The sequence below is a fragment of the Leucoraja erinacea genome, chromosome 4 (assembly GCF_028641065.1).
Source record: "Leucoraja erinacea ecotype New England chromosome 4, Leri_hhj_1, whole genome shotgun sequence".
Classification (NCBI taxonomy): domain Eukaryota; kingdom Metazoa; phylum Chordata; class Chondrichthyes; order Rajiformes; family Rajidae; genus Leucoraja; species Leucoraja erinaceus.
This window is the reverse complement of record NC_073380.1, coordinates 32471067-32489393: the sequence shown is the minus strand read 5'-3', so window position 1 is coordinate 32489393 and position 18327 is coordinate 32471067. Positions and strand designations below refer to the sequence as shown.

The following is an 18327-nucleotide window of genomic DNA, read 5'->3' as shown; positions in this document are numbered from 1 at the left end:
ACAATAACTCTTCCTTATTCCAAGAATGAATCATTATTGAACTCATGTCCATTTCTCACCAGTGCAAATACTCACACCTTGGTGAGTCAAGTAAGTTTGTCACTTGGTGAATCACATATAATAAGGGAGCAGGTGATGGAAACAATGTCAGCGTTGGAGGATACAGGATTATCATGCTCTGCTCAGCTGAATGTGCTTCAATGACTGGACATAAACACAAGCAGAGAATATGTGATCCCATGGCAGCCATCTCAGCTACATATGTGCACTCGCACACAGTTTGATGGAGTCTGTCTTGAGCATGAGTGGCATGATGTTACTGGAAATGTTCATTGTGACCCCCCACTGTGGACCACAAACAGTAGTCCCAATAGCAAAAACAGGCCCTCACCAAGAACTTACACACTATGAATATCTCGTTTGACAAGATATATGAAACTCTTGCCCTGATCATTTAGCATCCCATTGCAAGGAGGGAAGTGCATGAGTGGCGTGAGAAGGATGACTGGTATACGGGGATGGAAGTGGGGGTCTCCAATGATAGGTGCAGTTGCACATCTCAGCAATGGCCTCCTGCTCAGTTAGTATATAGAAACTTTCCTACATCCAATGGCGATCCAATGGCCAAATTTTCTCTGTATGAACATAGGTGGTCAGGCTATAACAGGTCACACTGGCTCAATAGACAATAGACAATAGGTGCAGGAGTAGGCCATTTGGCCCTTTAAGCCAGCAACACCATTCAATGTGATCCTGGCTGATCATCCCCAATCAGTACTCCGTTCCTGCCTTCTCCCCAATCCCCTGACTCCGCTATTTTTAAGAGCCCTATCTAGCTCTCTCTTGAGAGCATCCAGAGAACCTGCCTCCACCGCCCACTGAGGCAGAGAATTCCACAGACTCACCACTCTCTGTGAGAAAAAGTGTTTCCTCGTCTCCGTTCTAAATGGCTTACTGCTTATTCTTAAACTGTGGCCCCTGGTTCTGAACTCCCCCAACATCGGGAACATGTTTCCTGCCTCTAGCGTGTCCAAGCCCTTGACAATCTTATATGTTTCAATGAGAAACCCTCTCGTCCTTCTAAACTCCAGAGTGTACAAGCCCAGCTGTTCCATTCTCTCAGCATATGACAGTCCCGCCATCCCGGGAATTAACCTTGTAAACCTACGCTGCACTCCCTCAATAGCAAGAATGTCCTTCCACAAATTAGGGGATCAAAACTGCACACAATACTCCAGGTGTGGTCTCACTAGGGCGCTGTACAACTGCAGAAGGACCTATTTTCTCCTATATTCGATTCCTCTTGTTATAAAGGCCAACATGCCATTCGCTTTCTTCACTGCCTGCTGTACCTGCATGCTTACTTTCATAGACTGATGTACAATGACCCCCAGATCCTGTTGTACTTCCCCTTTTCCCAACTTGATGCCATTTAGATAATAATCTGCCTTCCTGTTTTTGCTACCAAAGTGGATAACCTCACATTTATCCGCATTAAACTTAATCTGCCATGCATCTGCCCACTCCCCCAACCTGTCCAAGTCACCCTGCATCCTCATACCTTCCTCCTCACAGTTCACACTGCCACCCAGCTTTGTGTCATCTGCAAATTTGCTAATGTTACTTTGAATCCCTTCATCCAAATCATTGATGTATATTGTAAATAGCTGCGGTCCCAGCACCGATCCTTGCGGTACCCCACTAGTCACTGCCTGCCATTCTGAAAGGCACCCGTTAATCCCTACTCTTTGTTTCCTGTCTGCCAACCACTTCTCTATCCATGTCAGCACTCTACCCCCAATACCATGTGCCCTAATTTTGCCCACTAATCTCCTATGCGGAACCTTATCAAATGCTTTCTGAAAGTCCAGGTACATTACATCCATTGGCTCTCCCTTGTCCATTTTCCCAGTTACATCTTCAAAAAATTCCAGAAGATTAGTCAAGCATGATTTCCCCTTCGTAAATCCATACTGACTCGGACCGATCCTGATACTGCTATCCAAATGTGCGGTTATCTCATCTTTTATAATTGACTCCAGCATCTTCCCCACCACAGATGTCAGGCTAACTGGTCTATAATTCCTTGTTTTCTCTCTCCCACCATTCTTAAAAAGTGGGACAACATTAGCTACCCTCCAATCCACAGGAACTGATCCTGAGTCTATAGAACATTGGAAAATTATCACCAATGCATCCACGATTTCTAGAGCCACTTCCTTAAGTACCCTGGGATGCAGACCATCAGGCCCTGTGGATTTATCAGCCTTCAGTCCCATCAGTCTATCCAACATCATTTCCTGCCTAATGTGGATTTCCTTCAGTTCCTCTGTCTCCCCAGATCCTCTGGCCACTGCTATATCAGGAAGATTGTTTATGTCCTCGTTAGTGAAGACAGATCCAAAGTACCTGTTCAACTCATCTGTCATTTCCTTGTTCCCCATAATAAATAAATCTCCTCAGCCCATTTCATTTCAATCACAAGTATCTCTGACAGTGTAGTATATTGAAGCCCACAGAATGTACTGGGAGCATTAGAATTATTTTATCACCCAGAGAGTTGTGAATCTGTGGATTTTTTTCACACAGTTGTGAGTCTGTGGAATTCTCTGCCACCGAAGGCAGTGGAGGCCAATTCACTGGATGTTTTCAGGAGAGAGTTAGATATAGCTCTTGGGGATAATAGAATCAAGGGATATGGGGAGAAAGCAGGAATGGGGTACTAATTTAGGATGATCAGCCACGATCACATTGATTGCCACTGCTGGTGTGAAGCACCAAATGGCCTACTCCCGCACCTATTTTCTATGTTTCTATGTTTCTGTGTCAATATGGCAGAACATTGTTTTGGGGCCTCAACAACGAGCAGACCTTGTTAAGCATTCCCTTCTCCCTGAGGAGCCAGCCAATAATCTTGGCATTCCAATAGATCAATGCAATATCTTTCCGTGACTGCTCTCCAGCTGTGCATTTATGAAGTGGAAGCCAATGTTGTTCGGCACAGACTTGTAGGGCCGAGATGGCCTGTTTCCGTGCTATAATTGTTATATGGTTATATATGGTTAATCCAGTTTATAGATGATGCCAGTAGATCTTAGGTTCTCCCAGATTTAAGAAGCAGATAGACAGGGACATGGATAATTGGAACATGTTGGCCGGTGTGGGCAATGGGCCGAAGGGCCTAGTTCCACACTGTATCACTCTATGACTCTATGTGGAGTTAAAGTGCTTAACAACTGGTTTAACTCCCCCTCCCATTCCCACACTGACCTTTCAGTCCAGGGCCTCCTTCACTGTCAGCGTGAGGTCCCGTGCAAATTGGAGGAACAGCACCTCATATTACATCTGGCTGCTTACACCCCAGTGGAATGAACATTGGCTTCTCTAACTTCAAGTAACCCTTGCTTTCCCTCTCTCACCATCCCCTCCCCATTCCCAGTTCTCCGACCAGGCTTACTGTCACCGCATACATTTTATCTCTGTTTGCTTTGTTGTTACCTTCTCCCAACTAACAATGATTTATTCTACATTTTCCTTGATCTCCATTCCCTTGGTCCTGTTTTCACACCTTACACTTCCTTATTTGTACACTTCCTTATCTATGTACCTCCCACTCCCCTAATATCAGTCTGAAGAAGGGTCTCGACCTGAAAAGTCACACATTCCTTCTCTCCAGAGATGCTCCCTGTCACGCTGAGCTACTCCAGCTTTTTGTATCTAACATTAAGTTCTCCTACCATATCAGCATCCTGATGTCAGCGGAGTGTCCCTTTCAGGGGCAGTAAAAGCAACAACTGGCATGATGACTGTTTTCCAGTGGTACCTGTGTCAAGTTTCAAGCATTAATATATGCGGTAGAGGCAAAAACATTTGTTATATGAGGACTGATGTCAGTGACTGCGTGCTCGATGCCAGGCTAAGGATCAAGTGTGCTAAAGTGAATCATGTCTGAAAACACTTGGCCTACTGTATGAGTTGTGCAATTTCACCCAGAAATTATTGCTAACACAACTTATCCCAGGCAAAATCAATTTTCTATTGGGAGCCATTTAAACAAAGTGCATTGTGATTCAGTTACCAGGCTCTCATGTTCATGATTTTGCAAAGCTGATTTTTATGGCAGGATTTATATGGCAGGAGTAACTTAGGATAATGAAGGGACAGTCTGCTCGGGAAAGTCAAGTCAAAAAATGTATAAGTGGCAGACAATCCAGGAATAGGGCAGCACGGTGGTGTAGCGGTAGAGCTACTGCCTTACAGAGCGGGGTTTGATCCTGGCTGAGGGTGCTGTCTGTACGGAGTTTGTACATTCTCCCCATGACATACGTGGGTTTTCTTTGAGATCTTCGGTTTCCTCCCGCACTCCAAAGACATAGAAACATAGAAACATAGAAATTAGGTGCAGGAGTAGGCCATTCGGCCCTTCGAGCCTGCACCGCCATTCAATATGATCATGGCTGATCATCCAACTCAGTACCCCGTACCTGCCTTCTCTCCATACCCCTGATCCCCTTAGCCACAAGGGCCACATCTAACTCCCTCTTAAATATAGCCAATGAACTGGCCTCAACTACCCTCTGTGGCAGAGAGTTCCAGAGATTCACTACTCTCTGTGTGAAAAAAGTTCTGCTCATCTCGTTTTTAAAGGATTTCCCCCTTATCCTTAAGCTGTGACCCCTTGTCCTGGACTTCCCCAACATCGGGAACAATCTTCCTGCATCTAGCCTGTCCAACCCCTTAAGAATTTTGTAAGTTTCTATAAGATCCCCTCTCAATCTCCTAAATTCTAGAGAGTATAAACCAAGTCTATCCAGTCTTTCTTCATAAGACAGTCCTGACATCCCAGGAATCAGTCTGGTGAACCTTCTCTGCACTCCCTCTATGGCAATAATGTCCTTCCTCAGATTTGGAGACCAAAACTGTACGCAATACTCCAGGTGTGGTCTCACCAAGACCCTGTACAACTGCAGTAGAACCTCCCTGCTCCTATACTCAAATCCTTTTGCTATGAAAGCCAACATGCCATTCGCTTTCTTTACTGCCTGCTGCACCTGCATGCCTACCTTTAATGACTGGTGTACCATGACACCCAGGTCTCGCTGCATCTCCCCCTTTCCTAATCGGCCACCATTTAGATAATAGTCTGCTTTCCCGTTTTTGCCACCAAAATGGATAACCTCACATTTACCCACATTATACTGCATCTGCCAAACATTTGCCCACTCAACAAGCCTATCCAAGTCACCTTGCAGTCTCCTAGCATCCTCCTCACAGCTAACACTGCCCCCCAGCTTAGTGTCATCCGCAAACTTGGAGATATTGCCTTCAATTCCCTCATCCAGATCATTAATATATATTGTAAATAGCTGCGGTCCCAGCACTGAGCCTTGCGGTACCCCACTAGTCACTGCCTGCCATTGTGAAAAGGACCCGTTTACTCCTACTCTTTGCTTCCTGTTTGCCAGCCAGTTCTCTATCCACATCAATACTGAACCCCCAATGCCCTTGTGCTTTAAGTTTGTATACTAATCTCTTATGTGGGACCTTGTCGAAAGCCTTCTGGAAGTCCAGATACACCACATCCACTGGTTCTCCCCTATCCACGCTACTAGTTACATCCTTAAAAAATTCTATAAGATTCGTCAGACATGATTTACCTTTCGTAAATCCATGCTGACTTTGTCCAATGATTTTACCACTTTCCAAATGTGCTGCTATCCCATCTTTAATAACTGACTCTAGCAGTTTCCCCACTACCGATGTTAGACTAACTGGTCTGTAATTCCCCATTTTCTCTCTCCCTCCCTTCTTAAAAAGTGGGGTTACGTTTGCTACCCGCCAATCCTCTGGAACTACTCCAGAATCTAAAGAGTTTTGAAAGATTATTACTAATGCATCCACTATTTCTGGAGCTACTTCCTTAAGTACTCTGGGATGCAGCCTATCTGGCCCTGGGGATTTATCGGCCTTTAATCCATTCAATTTACCCAACACCACTTCCCGACTAACCTGCATTTCACTCAATTCCTCCAACTCCTTTGACCCGCGGTCCCCTGCTATTTCCGGCAGATTTGTAGACATATAGGTTTGTAGGTTAATTGGCTTGGTGTAAATGTAAATTGTCCCTCGTGTGTGTGTAGAATAATGTTAATGTGCGGAGACCGCTGGTCGGTGGAGACTCGGTGGGTAGAAGGGTCCGTTTCCACACTGTATCTCTAAAAATAAATTCTGATGTCAAGTGAGAGTAGAAAGATTTAACAGGGGGCATGAGTTCCATTAATACATCAGTTTAAAAAAATCGCCTGTTTGCACTTTACAGTATTGCCCCCGCCTCCAAACTCACTCCATGGCCGTGCCCCCATTCCCCTCCAGTTGTAAATGATGGTCCACATTGCCATTGCAAAATTTGTATTTCAAAATAAATCCTTGCAGCAAATTCATACGGCATCGTTATCAGTAAGAGTGATTTGTTCCTCAACCAAACCACATGTCCAAATGATTGGCAGCAACACCCTGACAGACATCCCATAGGTTTAACGTAACATGGATCATTAAATTGTGATAAGGCTGATATCAGAGGTTATAGCCCAGTGATATAGGGCAAAGCTATTTCAGGTATTGGCACCCAAATACATTCATCACCATCCAAATCACCACATTAGATTTTTAAAATATTTACTATAGATCCTATACAGCTATAAATCTTTCCAATTTTGTTTTAACTGCAGAAGAGTCAAAGAATAATCAAAGAGTACAGAAGGAGCCATCTTCAGCCGATATTATGCACTTCAGTACAATACAAAACAACTATTTACTGAGATGAGCAGCAAGAGTTGAGAAACCTCATCTTACGGGCACATAAACCTTAAAGCTTCAGAGCTATAAATTCTGCAAAACTTAGAGCAGCAATGTATCAAAACAAGGCATTTACGGGTGTGTGGTTGTGGCAGAGGTTTAATTGCTTTTCCCTAATAAACATGGATTTCTTTAAAAGCAATATTTTCTATGTATAGTCCTTTGATATCAGTCACATTTTAGACAGGTAAAGAAATGTGGCTTTCTATTTGTTTTGATGAGATATAATAATGTTCCTAATCAACATTATTCATGTATTTCTGAAGCGCAGTATACGATAAACTCAGATCAGCTACAAATACCACCCTGTAGTCTACACTTCATCTAGGCAGCAAGAGATCTAATTAAAACCGATGTACCAATTTAGTCATCCCCTCATCACAGGTGGGCCTGAATTAATGGGAAAATGGAAGTGAATTACCTACATTTGGCACATCCAGATTCGTGGGATAATCCTTCAGCAATGACGTGCGATAAACATGACAAGGTAACCTTCTCATTTTTTTTCAAAAATGGTTCAATTTTAATTTAATTTCAATGTTACTGTGGGGCAAATCAGTAATACAAGTAAGTATCTGCAAATGCCCACATTATCTCTCGGCAGTCTTTAATTACAAGCAATGAAACTGTCTTCAGATTTTTCATGGTATATTCATTCATTGTCTTCTGGAGGAAACATATATAAATCAGACCAGTTAATCCAAGTTTAGAAGGTTATTTACCTTCCTATCTTCTGATTAAACTGCAGCAGCTAAAGCATTATGTTAAACAGCTACCAGGTTAGTCCTTTCACATTTTTCCCTGCATCTATCGTAACCTGAATCATAAGCCAAATCACGAATGACACAACAGTCAGACCAAAATTGCTTAAATCACCGAAAAGATCTTAAAAAATAAAATCGGTAATGTGGTGATAATGTATTGTATATTTATTACTATTGTTGTTGCATCAGATGTGCCTCTAAAGCTGCAGCAAGTAAGAGTTTCATTGCTCTGGTTCATAGCTCAATCTTATAGCAGATATATGTTAAGAGACAAATGTGGGTCCCTTGAAAGCAGAAACAGGTGAAATTATTATGGGAACAAGGAAATGGCAGAAGGGTTGACCAGGTACTTTGGTTCTGCCTTCACTAAGGAAGACACAAACAATCTTCCAGATGTACTAGAGGACAGGGAATCTAGGGAGACAGAGGAACGGAAAGAAATTTGCATTAGGCGAGAAGTAGTATTGGGTAGACGGTAGACCAATGGGACTGAAGGCTGATAAATCCCCAGGGCCTGATGGTCTCTACATTCCAGGGTACTCAAGGAGGTGGCTCTAGAAATTGTGGACGCATTGGTGATCATTTTCCAATGTGTTCAGGATCAGTTCCCGTGGATTGGAGGGTAGCTAATATTATCCCACTTTTCAAGAAAGGAGCGAGAAAGAAAGCAGGGAATTATAGACCAGTTAGCCTGACATCGGTGGTGGGGAAGATGCTGGAGTCAATTATTAAAACAGTAATAACGGCGCATTTGGATAGGAGTAAAAGGATTGGTCCAAGTCAGCATGGATTTATGAAGGGGAAATCCTGCTTGACTAATCTTCTGGATTTTTTTGAGGATGTGACAAGTAAAATGGATGAAGGAGAGCCAGTGGAAGTAGTGTATCTGGACTTTGAGGAAGCCTTTGATAAGGTCCCCCACAGGAGATTAGTGGACAAAATTACAGCACATGGTATTGGGGTAGGATATTGACACGGATAGAGAATTGGTTGGCAGACAGGAAACAAAGAGTAGGAATAGGGTCCCTGTCAGAATGGCAGGCAGTGGCGAGTGGAGTGCCACAAGGCTCGGTGCTGGGGCTGCAACTATTGACAATATATATTAATGATTTAGATGTTGGGATTAAAAGTAACACTGGCAAATTTGCAGATGACACAAAGCTGGGTGGCAGTGTGAACTGCGAAGAGCATGCTAGGAGGTTGCAGGGTGATTTGGACAGGTTGAGTGAGTGGGCAGATGCGTGGCAGATGCAGTATAATATCGATAAATGTGAGGTTATCCACTTTGGCGCCAAGAACAAAGAGGCAGATTATTATCTCAATGGTGTCAGATTAGGAAAAAGGAAAATGCAACAAGACCTGGGTGTCCTTGTACAACAGTCACTAAAAGTAAACATGCAGGTACAGCAGGCAGTGAAGAAAGCTAATGGAATGTTGGCCTTCATAACGAGAAGATTTGAGTATAGGAGTAAAGAGGTCCTTCTGCTGGTGTACAAGGCCCTAGTGAGACCACATCTGGAGCATTATGTGCAGTTTTAGTCTCCTAATTTGAGGAAGGAAATCCTTGCTATTGAGGCAGTGCAGCGTAGGTGCACGAGGTTAATCCCCGGGATGGCAGGACCGTCAAATGAGGAAAGATTAAAAAGACTAGGCTTGTATCCACTGGAATTTAGAAGAATGAGAGGGAATCTTATATAAACATATAAAATTATAAAAGGACCGGACAAGCTAGATGCAGGAAAAATTTTCCCAATGTTGGGCGAAGTCCGGAACCTGGGGCCACAGTCTAAGAATAAAGGGGAGGCCATTTAAAACTAAGATGAGAAAACACTTTTTCACCCAGAGAGTTGTGAATTTGTGGAATTCTCTGCCACAGAAGGCAGGAGTGGCCAATTCACTGGATGAATTTAAAAGAGTTAGATAGAGCTCTAGGGGCTGGCAGAATCAAGGGATATGGGGAGAAGGCCCTCCCTCACCCATCTCTCCTCCCCCTCTCCATCTCCCTCTCCTCACCCTCTCTCCCTCCCTCCCCTCCAGGTACAGGATACTGAGTTGGATGATCAGCCATGATCATATTCAATGGCGTTGCAGGCTCGAAGGGCCGAATGGCCTACTCCTGCACCTATGTTTCTGTTTCCCTCTCTTCACCCCGCTCCCTCTCCCACCCATCCCTCTCTCTCCCACCTCCCTACCCTCCCTACCCCACCCCCTTCCCTCTCTCTCCCCCGCCCCCTTTCCCCTACCGCTCTGTCCTTCTTACACCACTCCCCCTACCCCTCCCTCCCCACTCTTCCACTTCGCTCCCTCCACACCCCACCTCTCCCTCCCTTCCCCCTCTCTCTCCCCATCACTTCCCCCTCCCCCCCCCTCTCTCCCCCCACCCCTTCCCCTACCCCCTGACCCTTTTCCACCACTCCTCCTACCCCTCTCCCCGTCCCTCCCCACTCTTTCACTTCCCACCCCCCTCCCCCTCCCCCCTACCCATTGTTTCTCCTCTCTACCCCACCCCTTCCCTCTCTTCCCCCGCCCCCTTCCCCTACCCCTCTGCCCCTCTTCAACCAGTCTCCCTTACCCCACCCCTCTCCCTCTCCCTCCCTCACCCCTCACACTCTCCCCCCCCCCCTCCCCTCTACCCCCACCCCTTCCCCTACCCCTCTGTCCCTCTTCCAACAACCCCCTACCCCTCCCTCCCCACTCTTCCACTTCCCCCCCTCCCCCTCCATTCTCCCTCCCTACTCTTTCCCCCTCTCTCCCCCCACCCCTCTCTCCTCCCTCCCTCCCCTCCCCTCCCTCCTCCCCTCCCTCTCCATCCACCCCTCCCCCACACCTCTCACCGCATCCCCCTCTCTCAACCCCTACCCCGCTCTCCTTTCCCCCCCCATTCTCTCCCATTTCCTCCTCCTCCTCTCCCCTCCCTCCCCTCTTCTCAACCTCCCCACTCCGCACCCCGTCTCCGTCTCCTCCCCCTCCCACCACCTGTGTGTTTGGGGGGTGGTTAGTCTGAGTGTGATGCCGCAGCCCCCCTTCCCCTGCAAACACCATTGGGGAAACAGACCCAACGGGTCTGCACTTGGTCAAGTCTATATTTAAAACTCTGTGGCTGCCGCCTGCCTGCCGCCATCCAACCGGCTGCCTGCCGGCCGGCTTTCTGCCTTTGATTCATTGCGATGCCGACATCGGACGCAGAATCGCCGAGATTTTTTCCAATTCGGTAGAGATTTCACTTTTCATTCCAAGTATCCGCTCCTTATTAAATTTTGTCGTGTTTATGTACACATTTTTTAAATAAAATCCTTCCCCCCCCCCCCCCCCCCAAAAATTTCAAAAGAAAACTGGCTTCTCACCCTCGAATGTGCAACTCTCCATTACCCATTCTTATTTGATGGCTAGCAGCATCTCTCAGCCTACTTAGACCCAAATATCTGATGATAAGAACTGTGCACATCTACTCTCACCTCGACCCTCTCCATCCATGGATTGATCTGGCATACAACTACTGCCCCCACCTGTCCTAAAAGTTTCAGCTTTTATCCCAATTGGTATATCTTCCTTTATTCCTTCCAAATCAGTGGTGCCCAGGCCTCAAATTTATAGTGAAGAGCCCATGACCAAATTAGTTGTTGGCAATCCACCGAATGGCCATGTAACTCGCAGATCATTGCACTGCAATTTTTAGGTTGCCTATATTCAGTGCTAAAGATATTTTTCGGAAAGTAGCTCTGCACATTAGAACACAGTGCAGAGAGCGCATTTCATTAGAAAATGAAATACTCAGTTCTAAAAAATGGATCTGGTGCACCTACTGTTTAAAATAAATATTGATTTTGCATATTTAAAAGGATTACCACAAGGTAATTTCCTGTTTCCTGAAAATCGCTGCATCTGGGACTTCCATTAAGGATTGCTCAGAGAGTTTTGATAATACTGTAATAATTTTTGGATTAATATTGTGTTTAAGTTGGTATTGAACTTCATAAACAAAACATTCTCCAGATCAATTAGGTCTTACAAAAAATCTTTCTGAATAATATTGGCAATGTTAAATTAAAACAGCATATTGTGCTTTGGTTTGCATATTATATACTTACAAAATGTTGAAATGTCATGGTGTGTTGCAGCATTTTACTAATTGACTGAAAATTCCATCTGTTAAAAATTTGTAATTAAATTAGATATCAAAGGTTAATGACCTTGATACTTTAATATGTAAATCAAAGGATTCCTTCTTGTTGTACCCTTTAAAGTTTTTCTTGGTAAACATATTGTTCCAGTGTTGCACAGATTTTGGAACCGTTTTTGTCTACAGATTGTTTTCTTCTTAGCAATTGATTTGTTTAGAATTGCCTCTATCAAGCACTGTTGAGAAACTGAAAAGTAACTATCACATTTTATGAATATTTAATACTACAGTCATGGGAAATAAGGCAACTAATTAGTGCTTACCATAAATTTGCAAAACATTACTCTATGTAAATTTAGTTCAGTTTTGTATGAATTATTCAGCAAGTTATTATAGATCACTAATGTAAATTGCTTTTCAATGATTTCCACTGTTGATAATAGAAAACAGTGGTTTCTGTGTCATTAACCAATTATATGCTGATTCCAAAGCCAGCCCCAATCTGGCTGATTAATTATACATTTAAGCACGTGAAACATATATGCAGGAAAGCCTCTCGTAAAAATCTGAACTGGATTAAATTAAATTTGTCTGCACACTTCAAATTAGACCATTCAATACAGTTACAATTTGACACACTTATCCCTTTAAATAAATGCCATTTTTGGTTGTTCAAGACGAGTTTTGAAAAATGGATTAGTCCTTAAAATTTTAAGGAAGTGAAATTCAATAGCTCTCAAACAAAGACACAAGGATCAAAGTGCACAATTAGCCCACTGCCATTCAGATGACATACACTTTCTTGCTACCTGTCAATTTACATGTCATTGCTAATAATGTTGTCCATTAGCTTCACGGATCAACAATTTTGTGAATGGCTGGCATTAGTTAAAGCCAGTCTGCACCTCTTAAAGGGGATAGACACAAAAGAGTGGAGTAACTCAGCGGAACAGGCAGCATCTCTGGAGAGAAGACTGAAGAAGGGTCTTGACATGATACATCACCCATTCAATCTCTCCAGAGATGCTGCCTTCCGCGCTGAGTGACTCCAGCATTTTCCTCTATTTTTTGGTGTAAATCAGCATCTGCAGTTCTTTCCTACACTTCTTAAAGGGGAAATGTGTTATGGCTGAAGGAGGTATGGGGGAAATAAAATAATGGACCTGGTGCACTCAGGTGCAATCACTGTATTAATGGTCTGTTTAATCATGGCTTGGAAGGGGTCATTTGAGTTGAGGAACTGTGTGTTAAAACAAAAACGCATCATTCGGCAGTGGTGAGATCTTGAAGCCACTCAAGCTGTCGGCAGTGCTCGCCCCAAACTTGAAAAGCACTGGTCAGGTAAACTCCAGAAGTGTCAGACACAGCCCCATGCCCGAAACAAAACAGCTACATCTCTAATAAAATGACCAGAGACAATGAGACACCAATCCAGTATCTGGACATGCAAGGAAAGCAAGGACAGGGAATCCTCTCCAAGGAAATATGGGCAGCAAAGCACTGACATCAGAACGAGTTTGTGTAGTCTTTAATTATTCTTGTCCTCCATGTTCACCTGAACCCATTTTATTGGAGTAAACCCATTTCATTGAAGCAGCACAAAATTCTGGGAAAATTCATTAAAACAGAACTAAAGCCAAAAATAAAAAATAAATAAGTGCACCACAAAAAAATGATACAAGATATTTTATGAAATTATGAAAGATATGATGTAAAATTCTTCACACTGTTCTGGGTTAATATGACAACTACATTCTCTACCTCACACAGTTTTCAGCCTTGACTATAACACATTTCTCTCAGACTCTGTGCAGGCAGTCAACACCATTCATAGTTCCCTTGAGCGTTATTTAATTTAAAATATTTCTCAGTCTGGGACCTGAAATCGGCAACCAGCTCCATCTATGGTTCCATTGCAAGTTGCCAATATCTTCCCTGAGGAACATTCCCCAGACAATTTTATTGACACCAATTCTCCCTTTAATTGGACCACCTTTATCCTGTTTACCACTATAATACAATGTCTGATACGGGAAGATATGATACTCAAACTTTAGCATAACATTAATGCATGCAGGATATTAAAATCATGGAGCATATACATCATAGATTCATCAGGATGAAAACTTCAGAAAATATATTCAGATATATAAGTATCCATAAATACTTCGATTGGAGGGTTTGATCGGGTGACTATGTGGAGACACAAATACTATGTGTCTCCATATAGGGAGGTTTGTGGTCAAACTTACAAAAGACAGTGCGGTGGGAGTTCTGGGAACCTTAGAAAAAATTGTGTTGAATAGACATTCAGAATTGATAGCAAAGAGTAAAAGCAAAATAATGCTGCCTTGAGAACCAGTGCCTTCAGGAAACAAGTGAAAATTTGAACAACAAAAAAAAGCATACTGGATTTTGAGAGTCTGAACAAAAAAAAAAATTAAGCCTTTGCTCAACATGATCTAATCGCTTTTACTCTTGGATTATAAAGGATTACAATTTCAGTCATTCCTGACCTACTAAACTGGAGAGAAAGCCAGATTATACAGAAAATGTCTGCATTAATAAGACAAAAGGAAGGTTTTTTTTGTGTCTCCCAGGCAAAGCTGTGCAATGTGTATGATATTTTAATTATATAAAGATGATTTCATTTCTACACTCGTGCTGTATTCAAATTATTTTGTCCGAACTGCAAAGCCTGTCTGAAACATACTTTCTACGTATTCTTGAATAATTTTGCAGAAGGTGTGTAACTCTTTTGATGGAGTAGGTTTCTCAGCCCCTTTCCCACAATAATTCAAAATAAAAAGGGCAGCAATTAAAAATAGGCACACTCTGAAGTGGTTTGAGAATAAAGAGATTTGAGTTAAACAGGAAAGGGTTCTGAAAAGATTTATTAGACTAAAACAGTTTATTAGACTAAAAAAGTTGCACAAAAGAATTACTAGGACATTGACAGGTCTGATAGGTTTGCGTTATAAAGTGAGGCTGGATAGGCTGAGTTTTTTTTTCAAGGGTTAAACCAGACACGCCTGGTTTACGCCATGTTACACCCCAAAAGAAGAATCACAAGGATTATCATAATCGATTGATGCTGTAAATGTTCAGTTTGCCGTAGTATGGAGAAAGTGCGGTAACATTGAGAGTTGCTCAATCTAAAGGTAATACGTTTAGCCGACGACCACGAGATCCTCGCTGACAATCTCGTAGGGTGGAACTTCCATATTCTGAGGAGCTGGGCCCTTCCTGATTCTCCCGGATGCATCATAGTGAGATCCGTGACATGGAGCAGTAGCAGCCGCCATATTCACCTGCATTGGCGATTGGGGCACAGCCCAGGTGAGTGCAGACGACAATGAGAATCATCCACTGTGGATCCTTGACTCTATCAGAATCTAACTGTGGGTCTCACAGCTTAGCAAGACTCACAGCCTGCTCGCTCTCAACCTCCTTGGGTGAACGGTGGCGGACAAAGAGGGGCTTGCCTCTCCAGTTGAAGGTCATGTTCTTGCCTTCTGGAATATCTCCCAGCTTCACTTCGATCTTGGACAGTGCAAGCACGTCAGCAGAGACACTCATGCTTGTGATGAACTGTGAGATGACGCTCTTTGCAGCATAGGCTCCCATAACTGCCGTGGTCCCAGTGAACAAGTAGGAGAAGCCTTTCCTGGTATCACTGCTGCCCTGTGAGGACGTCTTAGAATCTTGGACATCTTGCTGTCTATAGTCGGAGAAGTCGGGAACACGTATATCACTGTGTGCATATTGAACTCTTGATGAAAGGGTGATGGCGGCAGCGGCGGCAGACCCACTCCTCGGGGCCGGGCCCAGCAACATCTCCCGGCTGAGGAAGGGCCACTGCAGCTGGGGGAGGAGGATGGGTTCGGGCCTGAGCTCGGGCCCCGGCACCAGGCGCTGGCGCTGTGAGGCGACGGTGCGGGAGGTGGCGGCGAGGCACAGGGCGAGGACCCAGGGATGACATTATAAAAGTATATTAAATATCATGAGCGACATAGGTAAGGTGAGTAGCCCCAGTCTTTACTCCATGGTAGGAGAGACTAAAACTAAAGGCCATATATTTACAGAGGTCAGCAAGAGTTAAAAGGGATGCAAGGGACAACTTTTTCACACAGAGTTTGGTATGTTTATGAAACAGCTGCCAGACGAAGAAGTAAAAGCGAATACAATTATGACAGTTAAAAGACACTTGGACAGGTACATCGTTGGGTTTGTTCGGAGGGATGTGGGGCGGGTGCAGGCAAGTAGAACCATCTTGGTTAGGCTACTTGGCTAGCATAAACAAGTTGGGTCAAGGGTTTGTTTCTATTCTAGACAACAGACAGTAGACAATAGGTGCAGGAGTAGGCCATTCAGCCCTTCGAGCCAGCATCGCCATTCACTGTGATCATGGCTGATCATCCACAACCAGTGCCCCATTCCTGCCTTCTCCCCATACCCCTTAACTCAGCTATCTTTAAGATCTCTATCTAACTCTCTCTTGAAAGCATCAAGAGAATCGGCCTCCACTGCCTTCTGAGGCAGGGAATTCGACAGATTCACAACTCTCTGGGTGAAAAAGTTTTTCCTCATCTACGTTCTAAATGGCCTACCCATTATTCTTAAACTGTGGCCCCTGGTTCACCACTCCCCCAAAATCGGGAATATGTTTCCTGCCTCTAGCGTGTCCAATCCCCTAATAATCTTACATGTTTTAATAAGTTCAATATGTTCCTTCTAAATTCCAGTGTATACAAGCCCAATCGCTCCATTCTTTCAACATATGACAGTCCAGCCAATCCGGGAATTAACCTTGTGAACCTACGCTGCACTCCCTCAATAGCAAGAATGTCCTTCCTCAAATTTGGAGACCAAATTCTGTGTAGCTCTGATGTGCTATGACATGGCAGCACCCTGATTTCTAGTCAGAAGGCCAGACATTTCAGACAGAGACGCGTTATGCTAGGAATCCCACATCATTCAAGCTGCAGGTGAGATGGCTGGGAGTGATTTCTGCCAAGATTAAATCAAGCAAGTGGGTCAAGCCTGTATGAAAATGTCCTTTAAGATGTGATTCCATAGCTTATTAGTCAATGCATCTGTAACTAAAAGCAGGTCAGATGGTCCTGCATTCAATCAAATGTCTGTGTTACGTTGATGTCTCCCTTCCTGGGGAACGATAATGAAATACTCACCATATTATTAAAAATAATGTGTTTTCCAAATGTTCCAATCTGTCATAACATTTTTACATTGGTATAAATATTCACAACACAACCAGCTGATGCAAAAAAATTGCAATGAAAATAAAAGTTTATCTTAACAGATTGACGTTTTATAATAGAAAAATGTAAACATGTTGCTGTCACAGTTGGTTGATGAACCAATTGAAATGCTCAAAATGCTTATAAAATCTAATTTCATGCACCATTTTGTCTTTACTAACAAACTTCTTGATCTTGAAAATCCAGGAGAAAACTGCAGGCCTTCCTTTAATAAAACCGGAAGAGCATTCCAAAGACATAAGGCCATACTTCAGCTTTTTCTAAGATATTGTATTTTGACATAAGGATCAAATGTTCTGCCCTATCACTTATAAGACACAAGTTATTGAGGATGAAACTGGGGATGCATATTCCCAAGTGAATATTATGCGTATTTCAAGTGTATAACAAAGTAACTGTGTGTCAATTACTGTAGAGAATGAAGTTAATGATCAAACCTTTTACGTATTGTAATTCCATTAATCTGTGTTGCTGTGCTATCGTATGGAATCTCAGTAAAAATTCTGCCGTTTTAGCTTTACAGTTCAAGATATTGCAAATGTCATTATGATACGCTGGTATTTTTCAATAGATTAAATTTTCACTGCAATTTAACACTGGAGCAACCTTATGTTATCTGTGATGTAAAATCTTCCATCAATTTGGTTTGTAATGTATTGAACTAAGGTCCTATACAGGGTATATCTCATGATATATGACCAACATAGCACAGCATAATTTAGCAATAATATGTGATCATGACTACATGACAAAGATAGAAAAATCAATTTTTATTTTCTCATGAGACCATATAGCATCTTAGAAAAGCTATTTAGGTCTTGTTACCATCTATTACAAGCACTTGGCCGTTATCCCTTCTATTCTCAAATAAACAATATCTTCCAACCAATATTTTAAGACATAGAATCAAATAGCAGGCCATTCGTCCCATTCATTTATGCTGACTCTCTGAAAATAAACTGTTTAATTAGTTACACTTTCCTTTCAAGTATTGTAATCCACATTGTAACAATCTAGTGCATGAGAAAGATCCTATTTCTCCTGTGTAACTAAAATTTCTCAATCCTGATGCGATTTTAGTAAATCTTTGTTTACTGCTCAAAACAAGCAAAATGATAAATAGTAATGGAGAGGCCAACCATCTAAGACTGCAAGAAATTGCAGAGATTTGTTGACGCGGCCCAGACCATCACACAAACCAACCTCCCTTCCATTGAAGATAAACACAAAAAGCTGAAGTAAGTCAGATAGCAACTCCAGAGATGCTGCCTGACCCACTGAGTTACTCAAGCTTTTTGTGTCTAAC

General features: G+C 43.1%; 1 pseudogene; it reads right to left on the bottom strand.

Annotated features, from left to right (window-relative positions):
- Positions 1-14909: 14909 nt before the first annotated feature.
- LOC129696038 (cytochrome b-c1 complex subunit Rieske, mitochondrial-like) lies at positions 14910-15708 on the bottom strand (annotated as a pseudogene).
- Between the last annotated feature and the right edge of the window lie 2619 nt (positions 15709-18327).